The following is a 15,579-nucleotide window of genomic DNA, read 5'->3' on the forward strand; positions in this document are numbered from 1 at the left end:
TGGTGGTGGTGGTGGTATTGGTGGTAGTATTAGTGGTATTGGTGGAGGTATTAGTGGTGGATATTGGTGGTGGCATTGGTGGCAGTATTGGTGGTGGCATTGGTGGTGTTATTGGGGGTATTGGTGGTGGTGGTATTGGTGGTGGTGGTATTAGTATTTACGGTGGTATTGGTGGTGATTATGGTATTGGATTGGTGCTGGTGGTATTGGTGGTGGTGGTATTGGTGGTGATTATATTAGTGGTGGTATTGGTGGTGGTGGTGGTATTGGTGGTATTGGTGGAGGTGGTATTGGTGGTCTTATTGGTGGTGGGGTATTGATGGTGGTGGTAGTGGTATTGGTGGTGGTATTAGTGGCGATGGTAGTATTGGTGGTGGTATTGTTGGTGTTGGTCGTGGTGCTGGTATTGTTGGTGGTGGTGGTGATGGTATTGGTGTTCCTATTGGTATTGGTGGGGGGATTGGTGGTGGTTGTGGTATTGGTGGTGGTGGTATTGGTGGTGGTGGTATTGGTGGTGGTATTAATGGTGGTGATATTGGTGGTGGTGGTATTAGTGGTGATGTTGGTGGTGGCTTTGGTGGCAGTATTGGTGGTGGTATTGGTGGTGGTGGAGGTGGTATTGGTGGTGGTATTGGTGTTGGTGGTATTTGTATTGGTGGTGGTGGTGGTGGTATTGGTGGTGGTGGTATTGGCAGTGGTATTGGTGGTGGTGGTATTGGTGGTGGAATTGGTGGTGGTGGTAGTGGCATTGGTGGTGTTGATGGTGGTGGTGATAGTGGTGGTATTGGTGGTGGTGGTGTTGGTGGTTTTGGCAGTGATGGTGGTGGTATTAGTGGTGGTGGTATTGGTGGAGGTGGTGATATTGATGGTGGTGGTACTGGTGGTGGTGGTGGTGGTGGTATTGGTGGTGGTAGTGGTGTTGTTGTTAATAAAACAGGCTTTTGAAAACAAACCGTCAGGTGACTTTACTATAAATGACATGTAACACAGATATTGTCAACTTCAGCCCATTAGCACAGGATTATGTGCTACCTGGAATTCACATGACTTAATTTGCTAATAATTTCTAAATCCATTTTACTTGAGGGGTTGAAACAGGCACAAAATAATGCCAGAATAAAGTGATTGAATGCAGGGGCCTGTATTATGGGGACGGCCGTGCTGCTTAAAGAAACACAAGCGGTTTCAACTGAGCTGCGCATGTCCGGCCTGCAGTTACAGAAATTCAATAAAGTAAATAGTGCTTATAGACTAAATAACAGGTCCCCTGTAACAACTGAATTAAAAGGGCCAGTCGCCATGGGAGTACAAATGAACACAAGGCCGTACTAAGGAAGGACTAACAAGCCTATTAACAAACCCGAAGCTTTTACGAAAGACAATGACACAAGCCAATGAAAAATATTGGAGGAGAGGGGGCGCGGCTTATCTCCCATAGTCTACTACAGCAGTTTCGTAGAGCGGGCAGCACATGTGCATACCACTAGGCTCGACCTAAACAGTAGTTTGAATGTGATCAGTGAAAGAACACAAGTCATCTGAGCAAGGAATGGTAAAAACAAATGCTCTGGGGGTGGAAAAAACATACAATAGGTAAAACAGTCTTTGAATAAGAAGCCTGGAAATGAGAAAAATATGAAAGCCTTCCAATAAAGAGGAAGGGACTCACTCATCATCCACTATAGCTATATATTGTGATATTTTGGAGATATGTATTCGACAGCAGACAGTTAAACATGAATGTCAAAGAAAATACCAAATGCTTGATTACAAAATTTACATATTCATATTGAGGGTGTCCCTGAGTAAATCAGAGGACATTGTTTTTTTTTTTATTTGAACTGCATCAAGAGCATGCTTGAGGGGCTCAGATTTTTTCTCTACAGGGGATTATCACTTTTGCTATTGTATTATCATACGGTGAAACATTTGGAAGTGGAGTGGCAGAGACGGAAGTGCTGACATTGCCTCCACTAGCCTGGCAGGGTTGCAGGGGAGCAAATTGGGATAACTAGCAGTGAATATTCTAATTATTTGTATTCGGGATATCCTGCAACAAGAAATCACTCTGATTGGCAGGTGGGTTGGCAAAATGTTGCTTTGGCTGAGGTCAAGAAACTTAGCCAGGCTATGCAAAAGGTAACATGTTTCAACTTCACTTGAGTTTACAAGAAAGGATTAAACTTCGCCAGCCCTTAATGCAAATGGTGTCTCTGGAGATGCTGCTTTGCGATAGTGTTTGTTTCCTAAGGTCCGATGAGGGTGCCTTCTACACTGTTTTGTTTATGTTAGTGGTTTCTGAATTACTATGGGCGCAGTACCTCATACAAGGTAGTAGACAGAAGAGGCTTCCTTAAAACATCCAATGCTTAACTGTAAATATAAGGGCAGGGACCTGAATTTTTTTTGTTACCTGCTTGATCACCATGTAGGCCCTCTTTAACATTACAGGAATATCTGCTATGGAAACACCATGTGGTCCCTCTTTAACATTACAGGAATATTTGCTATGGAAATGACACTAGTTTTGCCCATGCATACCACTTGTTCTCACTAATCTTTTGGCCTATTTTAAAGTCTGTGGTTAGACAAAACCTTATGATTTTATTAAAATAGCAGGTCAGGTGGCTGGGACCCACGTTAGAGCTTCCTCTATAGAATTTGACATAGAAGTATAGTATTGTCCTAATTTTGTGTGCCTTTTGGCATTTTCCCAGCCCATTTTTAGCTTAATGACAAATTCCAACATCAATTGCTAAAGCCAATAGGTTTGGCATTGAGCAACAGCTTTTTTAGGTTTGCCAATGCTTCTTTTGTGATGTAGTTGTGAAAGCCTGTTGTTGGGGAAGCTGTTATGCCTTCAATCTTAAAGAAAAAAGATTAAAATATTGTCTTGTTAGCTAGTGAATCTGCTCCTTGTGAAAGAACTCACAGTGAAGTCAGCCAATGGAGCTGACCCTTTGTCCAATAATATTTGATGTAATGTACAGAAGAAAAATGCTAATGTCACAACAACAAACTAATGCATGAGGAGAGTTGTCTGAAAATCACTATAAGTAAATATCTCATATATATAAAATTGTAGTAGAATCAAAAGGTCTTGGCTAACCGCAGAGTTAAAAATAAGCCAAAAAATAGTGAGACCAATTGGTATGCATGGGCAAAACAAGTGTAGTTTCCATAGCAGAAATTAAGCAAAATTCCTCAAACATTATGCAGAGTTTCGTGTTATTACGTGAAATGCCACTTACTCCCAGATCCCTCCAGTCCTCGTCCCATTCATAACAAGTGGAGATAACCCATCTCCCAACAGAAAAAAAGACAGAGGAATGCTGGGGACCGTAACCCTGCCCCTCCCATTGGGAGTACATAAGCAGTACTTACCGAACATTCCGCCTGCTCTTTTTTTTCTGTCGACAGAATGGATGTGGTGCTGGTGCTGCTCCTGCTGGGCTGGGGTGGGTTTCTTCTCTCCTCCCCCGCGCCCGGCTGTCTGGCTGTGCGGGTGGGGGGGGGGTTGCCCCAGCCTGCTAGGCTTGCTGGGAGGCAGGAATGTTCATGGCTGGACAAACAGGAAAGCTGGCCCTTTGCGGCTTGTGCGTGGCCTCCCGATTGCTTCCAGGTCACGGGGTCATCTTCCTGTGGCCAGGCTGGGTGGTTGGCACTCCGCGCTTGCCGAGTTCCTGGCCTTCCCGGCTCCGGTGTGACCTTGGTGGATGCAGTGGGCTGGCTGTTGGGTTGGGGGCCTTGTTCCTGGTGGTGTCCTGGTCCCCACTCCGGGTAAGTTCAGTGTAGCGGTGTTTTCTTCTTTTACTGCCAGTGCTTACCTGCTTGTTGGATGTGTTGCCTCTGGGTGGTGCTTGGCAGGACCTTGGTGGTCTGTGCTGTGCCGGTGGGGCTGTTTTTCACGCAGATTGGGGGTTTTCACACGTGTTTCCTTTTGTACAGTCTGTGTGCTCTGCTTCTTTTGCTGTTTCACTGCTGGAAGCATTGCTTCGTGAGTCACGGTGGAAGGCTGGAGCGCAATACACGGCTGTTCGGCAGGTCCGGTTCGGGCCCGGCTCCTGCGCAACTCGGCCTTTCATCCTTCATTGGTCGGCTCTTGACCTGTCGTACAATGGGGTTCTGTAGCTGTCTGTTATCTGGCTGGCGGCTGAGCTGGGAGACTATGGGGCGTTGTTGAGTCACGTACTACCCAGGCCCTCCTGACAGTTGCCCCGGTTTATTGCCATTCATGGGGTGATGCTTGTTGCTGATTATAAACATGTTTTGTTGTCTCTGCGTCCTGCAGTTCTGGTTGTTTACCTTCCTCGCCCCCTTTTATGTGTTCTTGTGTGCTGTGATGGATGCTCTTGTGGGGCGCTATGTTGCTTTCGGGTCGGGTTCACGCTGTTGTTCGTAGCATTGCCCTGTGGTTGGTTCTTGTGTTCCTCGGGGTGTGCTCCTGCTTCTGTTTATGGCTCTCGTGCCTATGGCCATTCCACCCTGTATGCACCTGATTTGGTCTGATTTCTGAAGTTGAGAAGGGTCGGGCATGGTTAGTGCCTGGATGTGAGACCGCCTTGGAATACCAGTGCTGTGGGCACAAACCTCGTTTCCTGTCGACCTTGCCAGCGCTTTTGCATGGCTCTTCCTAGTGCGCTTGTTTTGCTGCATCTTTGCACTGGTTTTTCTACTTGCTCTTTTGACGGGCCGGATGCTGGGGCTCCTTGGCTGTGTCCTGTGTCTCAGAGTTGCTGGTCCAGGCCGCGTGGGTGTTGTCTCTGGCCTTTCCTCCAGCTTCTTTCCTCTACTCTGGTGTTTTTAGGGTGGGTCGGGTTCTTCCTGGTTGGGTCTGCCGCCTTGGGTTTCTGGGTGCTGTTGGTTTCCTCTTCTCTGCTTCCACGGGCTGCAGGTTCTAGGCAGGTGCTGTGGGGCTGGTCTAGTCTCCGTTCCAGGTCTGCCTCCCTTGCCGGTGGGCTTTTGGGAGTGCCCTGGTCATCCCTCTCTGGTCCCCGCTTCTGCATGGTGTTTCTCTGCGCCTCGCCTGCTCTGATGCCTCCATGGCTTCTTGCTTCCCCCAGGGTGTCCTGTGTTTGGCCTCTTGGCTGAGGGGCTGGGCTTCTTTCCTTCCGCCATTCCTCCCTGCTTCCTCTGTTTTCATCGGGTATCGGTGGTGCTGCTGTTTGTGGCCGGCTTGGTCCCTGTTTCGGTTTCCCTGGTGCTGTTGGCTCTGTAAATCCTATGATGCGTGGTATTTAGTATAGGGATTTCGGCGCCTCTTGGTGGAATCGCACAAAGTGTGGCGTATGAATTAGGTATATCAACGGTGCTCAAAGGTGTGGAGAACCACTAAACTCCACAATCACAAAGCCTAAGCTCTATACACAGTCTATTTGACTCCCAAGCACACGTTACGTGTTATAACTGTTTTCCCTGTTTTAATACAGACGCATTAATTTTCATGTAACAAAGTGTAAACAATTCTTTTGGTTCTTTTTTCAAGCTTTTATTCCCTTTGTTTCAGCCACAGCCAACACGTGTTTCGTCGCTATCGGGGCGTGATCCCGTGACTTCATCAAGACTATATCTTTAAAAGTGTTGAGACTTGAAATGTGGTGATATTTCCAACCCACATTGGGGTTCCAAATTATGTTGCGTTTCTCCAGATTATATGGCAAGATCCAAATATCCTTTGCTATTCACGTAGGATTCTCCAAAATTGCAGAATTGCTGTTGGCTCTGCTGCATCTGCCCTAGTCAGTGGCGTTCTTGTTCGGTTTGGTTCGCTAGTTTGGGAGACCGCTTGTCCCTGCCTGGTACTGGTGGTTCGCTTTGGCCGAGGTTGTGCCTCGGCTTTCTCCCTTGGTCCTGTTGTTCCCCAGTTGTGGCCCTTCTTGTGGCCTGCGGCCTTTTGCACTGGCGGTCTCCTGAGACTGTTGGCTCCCTGGCCTTTCCCGTGTTGAGTTTTGGGCTCTTGTTGATGGTCCGCTAGGGGTGTTGTTCTTTCTCCTTGTGTGTGGGGTGGTCCAGGGGCTGTGGTCCCAATGCTCCTGGTCTACAGGCAAGCTTCTGCTTGGCCTCTGGCTGTGCGCGCTTGTGATTGCAAGGAACCTATGGCCCTGCCTCCTTGTTCCTGCCTGCTCTTGTCTGGTCTCCTGGGTTCTGTGGGGTCCGGTCAGGTTTGCTTTTTGTGCCTTGTGGGGTGTCTCCCTGGGCCTTCTTCCACGTGTGGGGTAGCTGGTCTCTCTGCTGTCAGGTTCTGGTCCTTTCTGGTTTGGTGTCTTCCTGCAGTTGTGGCCTCTTGGCTGGGCCTGTCTTGGCCTGTTACCCACTCCTGTCTTCCCTGCTTACCTGCTCCCACTGGGGGTGTCGGTTGGGTGGCATGCCCCCCAGGATTCGGGGGCCTCCTGGTGTTTTTTTTCTTCTGTGCAGTTGTCTGCGGGCATTGCTGCTGGCTTCCCGGGGTCTGTGGCTGTGCTTTGGAAGGGTCTGGTGGCCTGCTACGTTGCCTCTTGGCCTCCGCCTGCTCTCCTCCGTTCTCTGTGGTTCGACTGGGTTGATCCTGGTTCCTGCCTGGCTGAGGGTCCGCCCGGGTCTTTGGGGTGCTGTGGGTTACCTCTGAGCAGTTGTCCATTTACCTGCTTCGTCTGTTGTGCTGTCCCCAGGGCTGCTTGGGTGAATGAATGACGGGGAAAAGTAGTTACCCAAGGCCACTAGTTGTGTCCTATCGGATAGAAAAGAAGAAATCAAAGCTAAACCATTGTCCGAAAAGCCCAACACATTTAGACAGGTGAGTAATAGTTTATGGTCGACTGTGTCGAACGCTGCCAACAGGTCGAGTAGGACAAGAGCCGCAGCCCCATCTGCATCCAAGACCACTCCTATTTCATCAGTAGCTTTTATCAGAGCAGGTTCGGTGCTGTGCTCTGCTCTAAAACCAAACTGAGATTCATCCAATAAGTTATATTCCTGTAAGTATTGTGTTAGTTGATTATTCATAACTTTCTCCACCAATGTGGCAGAAGCTGGAAGACGTGAAATAGGCCTGTAATTATTGGTGTCAGCTTCATCAAGATTTCACTTTTTGACAAGAGGCAGAATTCGCACCCTCGTCCGGATGGAGGGAAAGACACCCTGCTTAAACATTGAATTAAAGATGGAGGTTAGGGTGGGGCCACGAATCTCAGGAACTTGCTTAAAAATCATATGGGGGAAGGGTCATAGGGTTAGCCAGATTTGACTTGAGTAATATAGGTGGTAACCTCATCCACCGTTACTGCTCTGAATTCTTTAAATGTTGTGGTATTAGAAGGTAACGAGATACCTGGGTCTCGAATCTCAAACCTTGCCCCATTGTCGAAGGCGGTATAGATTTGCTCCACTTTACTTTGAAAATATCGATCTAATGAGTTGCAGAAATCCGGAGAATAATTATCCGCTGTTTTATTTGGTAAGGTAGATAGACTAGTTACAATTCTAAACTGCTCTTTGGTAGAATTTTACGCCTCCTTAATTTGTTTAGAAAAATAGGACTATTTTTCTGTCAGAATTAAATTTTTATGATCTGCTAATGCTGTCTTGTACTTAGCGAGATCATGATCATTATAATGTAGTCTCCAGCATCTCTCTTTTCATCTACACTCTTGCTTTTTTACTCTTGTTGGGGCAGTTGGGGCTCTTTCTGTTGCGGGAGACGACTTTTTTAACTGAAGAGGAGCAATATAGTTAGCTGTCTGCGTATGCCACTGATTGAAATGTGATAAAGCCTGTTCTGCCTTCTCTGGCATTTTTGCTTGTGAGCGCAAAAGCTGAAGCCTAAGCGAAGAGTTATCGACCTTTTTCCAGTTGCGGTTGAGTCTAATTGGGCTGTTAGATATGTTGGGTTGGTCTTTAGGAATGCTAATAAGCTTGAAGATCACCACAAAATGGGCAGTCCAGGTCTGAGGTAATTTCTCCTTAATCTTTAACTGATGTTTATTAGTAAAGATCCCATCTAAGGTTTGGCCTTCCCGATGTGTAGGGCCGATGACCCTTTGGTCTAAGCCTGCCATCTTCAGGGTATCAAGTAAAGAGATCATATTTATGTCAGTAGAAACCTCAAAATGGAAGTTAAAATTGCCTAAAATATGAACGCTGTTTTCAAGAGCATAAGTTTCAAGGAGCATGTTAAAAAAATTAAGTAAACCCTTTTTTCCCCAGGCGAGCGATAAAGCAGCAACCCCTTGAATACAAGAAGATTATTTATCTTTAAATTAAAAAAGAAGGCTTCGCAATCTTGCGACAGTACTGGCTCAAAAGAGGCTGTATATGCGACCCCTCCACCTTTTTTGTGGGTTCTATCATGCATGAAAACCATAAACCCCGGAGGGATACAAATGCAGAAATTAGGGACTGATGCCTGATCCGCCCATGTTTCTGTAATGAAGAGCATGTCAAGACCCTGGTCGTTTATTATATTCGCAATATCTAATGCTTGTTTTGGCAGAGACCTAGCATTGATAAGGGCTCCACGGAGTGTTAGCGGGGAATTGTTGGTAACTTTCGGTACTGGAGCAGTGTTAATGGGGATTGTGCAAGATCGTGGCATACATATTAGGGAGTAACCACAACTAGAACAGTTGGTAGCTTTCTTAAGAAACAGATTGTTGGGGATAAAACTGGCCCAATTCTTGGGAAGAGTAGTATTAAATTGATTTAGTGCTAGTAATTCCTTGCCTGTGTAAATCGTGCAGCGAGGGGTCAGGCTTAACCAACAGGCAGCATCTCTGGTGCTGGACGCGGTCAATGTGTTGACGGGCGCAGATGGCCTAGCCTTTGGCGCATCAGCGGCGCGCCCGCTGTGCACGTCCACTAAGCATCTGGCAACACATTCTGTTTAAGTAGCCACCCAACAACCAGCCAGAAATTGTTGCAGCTAAGGGGAGGAGCACCGTCCGGGGACTACGAGTGTAGTCCCCGGACGGTCTAACTTGTGCACTACTTAGCAAAGCTGGTAAAGTTCTAAGTTTAGTTCCATCCCTATTGATAGTGACTGAGAGTAAATGTACCTTGCTGTACCACTAAGCCTGAAATCATGTGTCATGTTTGTCGTTTATCTTTGGTTCTATTCTCTACTGAAACAAACACTACAAGGGCATATTGCAAAAGGCAAGAATTTCTCATTCAACTGCACTTTTAGAATGAATGGTCATGAATTAGATTGTAAGGGATGGGGAGAGAATATTGGTAATATTAGTAAAATATATTCGTAGAGCTATTAATATAGGCACTTGCGCTCCCTGTTCATTTGCCACTGTCTTAAATACATTAAGTCCCCGTGCATGCTATTTCCAGTACTGAGGTGACAGCATGTCTCTAAATTAGACAAACAGTGCCACCATGTGGCAGACTCTCATAAGTTCCAGTGTTGACAATAAATTGCTCTTTCAGTACCGGAAACCACTGGCTCAAATTAAACACTGCATAACAGTCAGAGACACACACTCTTTAAACACAGTAGAGCCTGGTACGCAGTGAGTGCTAGAAAATCACATAAAGGGGTGACCCATAGTCTGTCAACGGACGAGAATAGTAGAGGTTATTGCACATTCAAAGACAGTGGCACTGCAAAATGTCTGAAACAGCACCATCCGCTTAGAATTGCCACATAAAACCAATCTGTGCATATAACTGGACATTAAATGGAGTATTGTGTCAATGGCTGCAGCCATTTCCAGTTCAAGTAAGGCAGTGTTACAGTTATAACACGTGCAAGCCAGGTATTCTGAAACTATTAGAAATGTAACTATCTGTCTGCCACCAAAGTGCACTTTAGTCTTTGAGATGTTTCTAAAGTTTTCCAACGTCTCAAATCCCAGCACCTAGATTGGTTTTATTGAGAAATTGTTTGTCTGAAACTGCAATATAATGGCAAAATGAAATAAGATTTTAATATTTTAAAAGTCTGTCTACTTAAAATTTAGAGATGGATGTAAAATCTCACAATGTTAGAGAACCTGTGAGTAGAAACTTTTTTTTTCGGGAATGTTGCCTCGAAACTTAAGGAAAGAGTCACATATTCCAAGGGGGCTTACCAATTTATCATAAATCAATAGGGGTCTAGCCCTTTTCCATTATTTTTTTTTACAATGAGCTAAGCCACTCTTCTTTTTAGAGCTCCGTTTTATTCTTAGGAATGGTCAAAAACATCGGAGAAACGGGGTGTTTTACGGAAAGGTTAACAAAGTGTGTCTATTATGTTGCACATATCTCACATTTTAGCAGCAAATCGGGCCACAGTCTCTTACATGAGAAATGTTATTTGTATGCTCACCACTCGTCTTTATTTGCGCTCATTTTCACTCACTGCTGTATGTTAAACCATTGTTCATGCTGTGGACTTCGTAGGCATCAATAGTCTCCTGATCCCATATATTTCATTTCAGATTTCAGGGAAGACCGGATCATTTCAAAGGCGGGGCACTAATCAGCAGAGCCAGCAGATGGTGCCAAAAGCAGAGTAGTCTGTTCCACCACAGTGGTGGCCTTTTCCTAACAAATCAATACACCTCGCCGTGCTAAGGTGCATTCCAGGACCTCCCTATCAACACTGGTTGACAGAAGGGTCAGAAATGCCATAACTCATTGCGTCACGTTCGTGCCTCGTACTATTTACAGTTTGGCAGGTGTAGTATGTCCGTAATATATTGAGTCCCGCACACCCTATTAAGAGGACAATCTATTTGCTAGAATTACCTAGAATTACCTGGCCATTCAAATCGAGGGACAACATTTGTAGATCTAGAAACAATGCATTTGTAGGAAGAGATGTCACAGTCCCATTCCATTTGCCTTTGATGTTCCTTATAAACCTACAGAATGTCTTGCCACATGTCCCGTGTTCTACAGCTATTAAGCAACCTACATTTTGTCAGGATGATAAGTGCTAAGTCCCCCTCTGGTTTGATGAGATCTGAGGAAACATGCCACCCACCCAAATGCATTGCTCCTTGGTGTATAAAGATGCTTTTCGGCATGCTTTACGGCAGTTGACCTTTGATGTCACTTACATGTCAAAAGACCCAGAGGCCACAGCTGGTTTTATCACGTGTTCTGGTGCGTGGGCGTGGCCCTGGTGTCTTACTGAATACCACCAACCCGTCCCTAGCCTTCCCCGCACCCAACACAGGAAGGCAGTCTTGCCATATGCCATCGAGTGAAATGTCTAAACCTTAAGCCAGAACGCTTGGCATGTCTCGCGTATTGATAAAAGGGTGCGTGCTGCTGTGGCGTGTGTGCGTTTCTTCCCCTTGTCAAAGTAAGTACTCGCCCGTGACCTCATACTCTGTCACGAAGTAGGAAACTGGCCTCTCTCTTGAAAGCCGCAATGCTTCCCACAGTGCCCTGGGCTCATTCTGACATCCCAGTGTGAACGTGGGAAAACAAACAGGCCGCCCCAGAGATGCCTCACAGTGTGGCGCAATGTCTGAGGGGAGCCTTGGTCCGACCAGGCCCTGACAGCGCCCTTCTGCCGTGAAGGGTGAGGAGACAGGTAAACAGCCAGACAACGCCATCAAAAAAAGACGGATGCCGCTCTCTGCCAGGATCTTTTTATACAAGGCTGTGCCCCAAATGTACACTTTTTTCACACACCACTGCACGGCAGCCAAAGCTGCTGTGCTGTGTTACGTGAAAGGAAAAAAAACAGAACTGTACTATCTCTCCTAAAATATTGTGATGTAGCTGTCTTCCCCTGCGTTTGTGCATTTTACTTTACCTTATGTCACGCCCCCACTCTTGCATCACAGTATGGTATATTTATGGCATATCTAGTATAGTATTTGATGCTGGAAGGGGACACTTTCAGTAAAAAAATATTATGGTAGACGTAGTTTGTAACTCTTACAGGTTTTTATGTGTACTGTACAGTACATCATGCAGACAGAGTTGGAAACGTTTGGAGAAAAGAAAAGTTTTCTTCATTGGGGAAGCCTCGAGGAAATGTAAGCTTTTGGGGCAAATCTCTGCCTATCTGTTTTAGTAGATAGGACTTTGTGTCAAAAACCATGCCTGCTTGTTATTTACCACTCCTGGTATGCCTCCTTGATACATAGTAGCGAAAAGTAGTGCATAGTGCAAAGTAGCCACCGTTCTTCTTTGCATTATTTTAGGGCTAATTTTCAACGCGAAACAAGTTTTGTTCTGTAAAGTCATTCCTAATTCAACACTGTGTGCCAGTTCCGATTACTTTTTGATGCAAACCTGGTGCAAAGTTTAAGTAAATCGGAGCCATGGTGTATACCACAATGCACCATTCGAACCTGAGGCTATGAAAAGTGTGGCAGCCAGTGACACAATTGTCTTTTCAGCTGTATGTGGAATGAAAAGCTGTTGATTAGCAGGTGTCTCATGTTGTTCAAACTTCGAAATGAGAGTGCTGTGAAATATGTAAGTAGAGCAGGAATACTGCTTTTGGGAAAGTCCCTGCCTCCTCGTGGGTCACAGATCTTACACCCCTTTCCAGGTTTGCCCCTTGTTTGCCCTTTCCTCTCCTGTGTCTGTCCCGGACTTTTGAAATTATTTCAGTGTTTATCTCCACAACGTTTTGAAAGTTTCTTTAGTTTGGCAGACAGGTATATCAGTGAGTGGCATTTATAGAAACCTGGCAGCTCCATGGTGCTTTAAAAACTCTGGCAGAACAGACGCGGACGTCAGAAGAACAGCAACTTCACTTGGACAAGGATTAATATGGTATACTATTGTTCTGCCAGTAACCTATCTTCCATTACCTGTCCCATTTACCATAGACTTTGGTGCCTTGTTATCTACTAACATACCACCTTTGTTCACCGCCTGCTACATACAGCCTATGTTGACTTTTAATTTACATCCGATTTTCAAAAATGTTACACAGCACTCCTAAGTGCAACTTAGGTTCACTAAAATGTCATATCCATTTTAGACTCAGCACCCAGAGTGACAGAATAGGCAGTTTTAGAGTAAAAAAATGGACTCAATGTGTAGGTAAATTAGACAATGTCTAAATATTTGACTTCTGATTGTGTAAGATAGTGGTAGACCAGGTGAGTTGGCCAAGCAGTAGGCCTAGAACAGCCACACACCTGAACGTTTGTGGTTTTCCCCAAATATTTTACACAATTATTGGCATCCTATAAACACTTGCAAAGGTTATTTAAAAAAAGTACATTATTTGTAACTCGGGTACTAGTGCCAAAGGAATCTGTGCTTATGCCAAATCAGGAGTACAACAATTATTTATTAAAAAAATAAAAATAATATGTGAATCAAAGAAGCCACAGCACCCACTGAGCAAAATGCTAATGTCCAGTACAGAACATTTGTATGTTTTCATGCATAGTTCTCCAATGGAGATATGTGATGAGCCTGAAAGAAAAGAGCTATGTCAGCAGTCCTGGACAGTTCAAAATTTGCCTTCACAGTAAAGCCAAATGCAAACTTTTCAGAGCAAGTTATTGAAGAACAGAGACGATGTGGCATAACGGCTAGAGCTGTCGACTTTAGAACTGGGGAACCAGGTTTGAGGTTCTGCATCGGCTCGACGTCCTATGATTCTGAGCAAATCACTTAATTTCCAGTGCCCACAAAAATGAACGTGTTCTACTCTAATGCCACTGGTGCTCAGATAAAACACTCCATTACCTTCTGGCCGAATGCGTGGTATATACAACTGTAAAAAAAACACATATTGTCTATGATTTCAGACACAAGAGTGAGACTTTACATGCCAGAGACTGGTACAACTAGTTAGCATGAATTTAGCATTGAACAAGAAAATGGCTGCCACTGTTACGGTTATCCCACACAGGGTGGGAAAGGGTATACATTTATGCCTTTTGTGACTTTCCTAGTGTACTCCTGATGTGCGTGAATCTCCAGAAAAGTTAGAAACTTGCGTCAAACTTAGGAAGAAGCCTGCAATATAAAGGGCCATGGGGAGTTTCACCTGATGCCCATAAGTGGTTAACCGGCATGGTTCCTCTCAAGGTCACATGACCGCAGAAATATCAATAAAGAGATGGGACTATGGAAGAGCAGTGCCCGCACCAGTAGCTATGTGAATTATGTGTGCTTCATAATTTATGTCTCTGTATAATTAGGTCTTGCCAAGTGCGGTACCGGCACCGCTGCCCGGCGCCTCTCGCAGCTTCGCCTATTGCCAACAATTGAGGAGGACGACTCACTCCTGATGCCACCTCATTCCAAGCCACAGCCAGTGCTCAACACCTCCTGCCTGCAGGCATGGCGACCCGCCTTTGTGGCCCACCTCATGGCCTGCGCAGCTCCTCCTGGATCTCAGCACTTCTGCACCACCTTCCTGGGAGCAGGACTGTGCATCCTGCACCACGCCTCATCTGGCACCAAGCCTGGCCTCGCAGGCCTCTGCGGCCACTGCCTCATCAGCGACTGCCTCATCACCGCCTCAGACCTACCAGACTCATCAGACCCTACATAATTGCAGCTTCTTCAGCCTACCAGCCTGAATACGGCCCAGCATAACTGTTTCTTTAATTTCCTGGCCACTGCTTAAGGTATTAGTGCCACATTTTCCTGCGCCAGCTCAATGCCAGCCAGCTGTCCACCACCCACGACCTCGGGCCCACCTGGTGTTTGTCCTGGCTCCAGAGCTGCCGCGTTTCTGACCTGCAGGCGCCCAAGGGGCACATAGGCCGCACTATGCCACCCAGATGACTACCCAGCCACATCCTCCTCCTCCTGTGGAACAGGCTCCTGCCCCCTCTTATCCACCTTCTAGTGTCACCAGCAAGGCACCGACACCCACACAGCACATGCCTCCAGGATTTGGTTCTGGTTGAGTGCACAAGTTGGCTACCCTCTGAGACTGTTTGCCTCTGTTTGCCACCTACTGCGGAGCCAAGCACCAGTTTTCTCTTGCCTTCCCCGCCGCAGGGTAACTTGTGCCCTGCTCCACCATCCTGACTCCAGCCTTCGAGTTGCTGCAAGCTGCATTTGACAATAGTTCCCAGCTGCTCCAGCTTTGTGCCTACGGTGCAGTAAGATGACGTCTGTCCTGACCATTGAACCTTTCATTATCGTAGGCACCCCCTCCTCACAAGTGGCCAAGTGGGCCACATGGGTAGACCACCTCGAAACACACTTTGCAGCCAAAGGTCTTGAGGCCAACAGATGTCGTCCCATACTCTTTCATCTAGCGGGCACGCACATTCACAAACTCTCAAAGATGGTGTCCGAGGTTGGCACTCCCTAGACTCACACCACACTCATGGCTGCACTGACCATCCATTTTGCACCTCTGGCCCCAGCCCAGACTATAGTGGAATTGACACCGCTAGACCCGGCAGACACCCGAGGAGTCAGTTGATGAGTTCCATGCCAGGCTCCAAGAACTTGCCAGCACCTGCACCCTCCCCAATTTTTTATGTTATGTTAATGGATACTTGGTATAGCGCAATGACTCTCCCCCAAAAGGGCATCTCAGCGCTAAGGCAACAGACAAATAAAGAAGCAGCTGTGAGAACAGCCAGGTCTTTAGATGTTTTTTAAAACCTGAGAACTCAGTGCAAACCTGAATGACCAAGGGAAGTTTGTTCCAGTGGT

This window comes from Lissotriton helveticus, chromosome 7, assembly GCF_964261635.1.
Source record: "Lissotriton helveticus chromosome 7, aLisHel1.1, whole genome shotgun sequence".
Classification (NCBI taxonomy): Eukaryota; Metazoa; Chordata; class Amphibia; order Caudata; family Salamandridae; genus Lissotriton; species Lissotriton helveticus.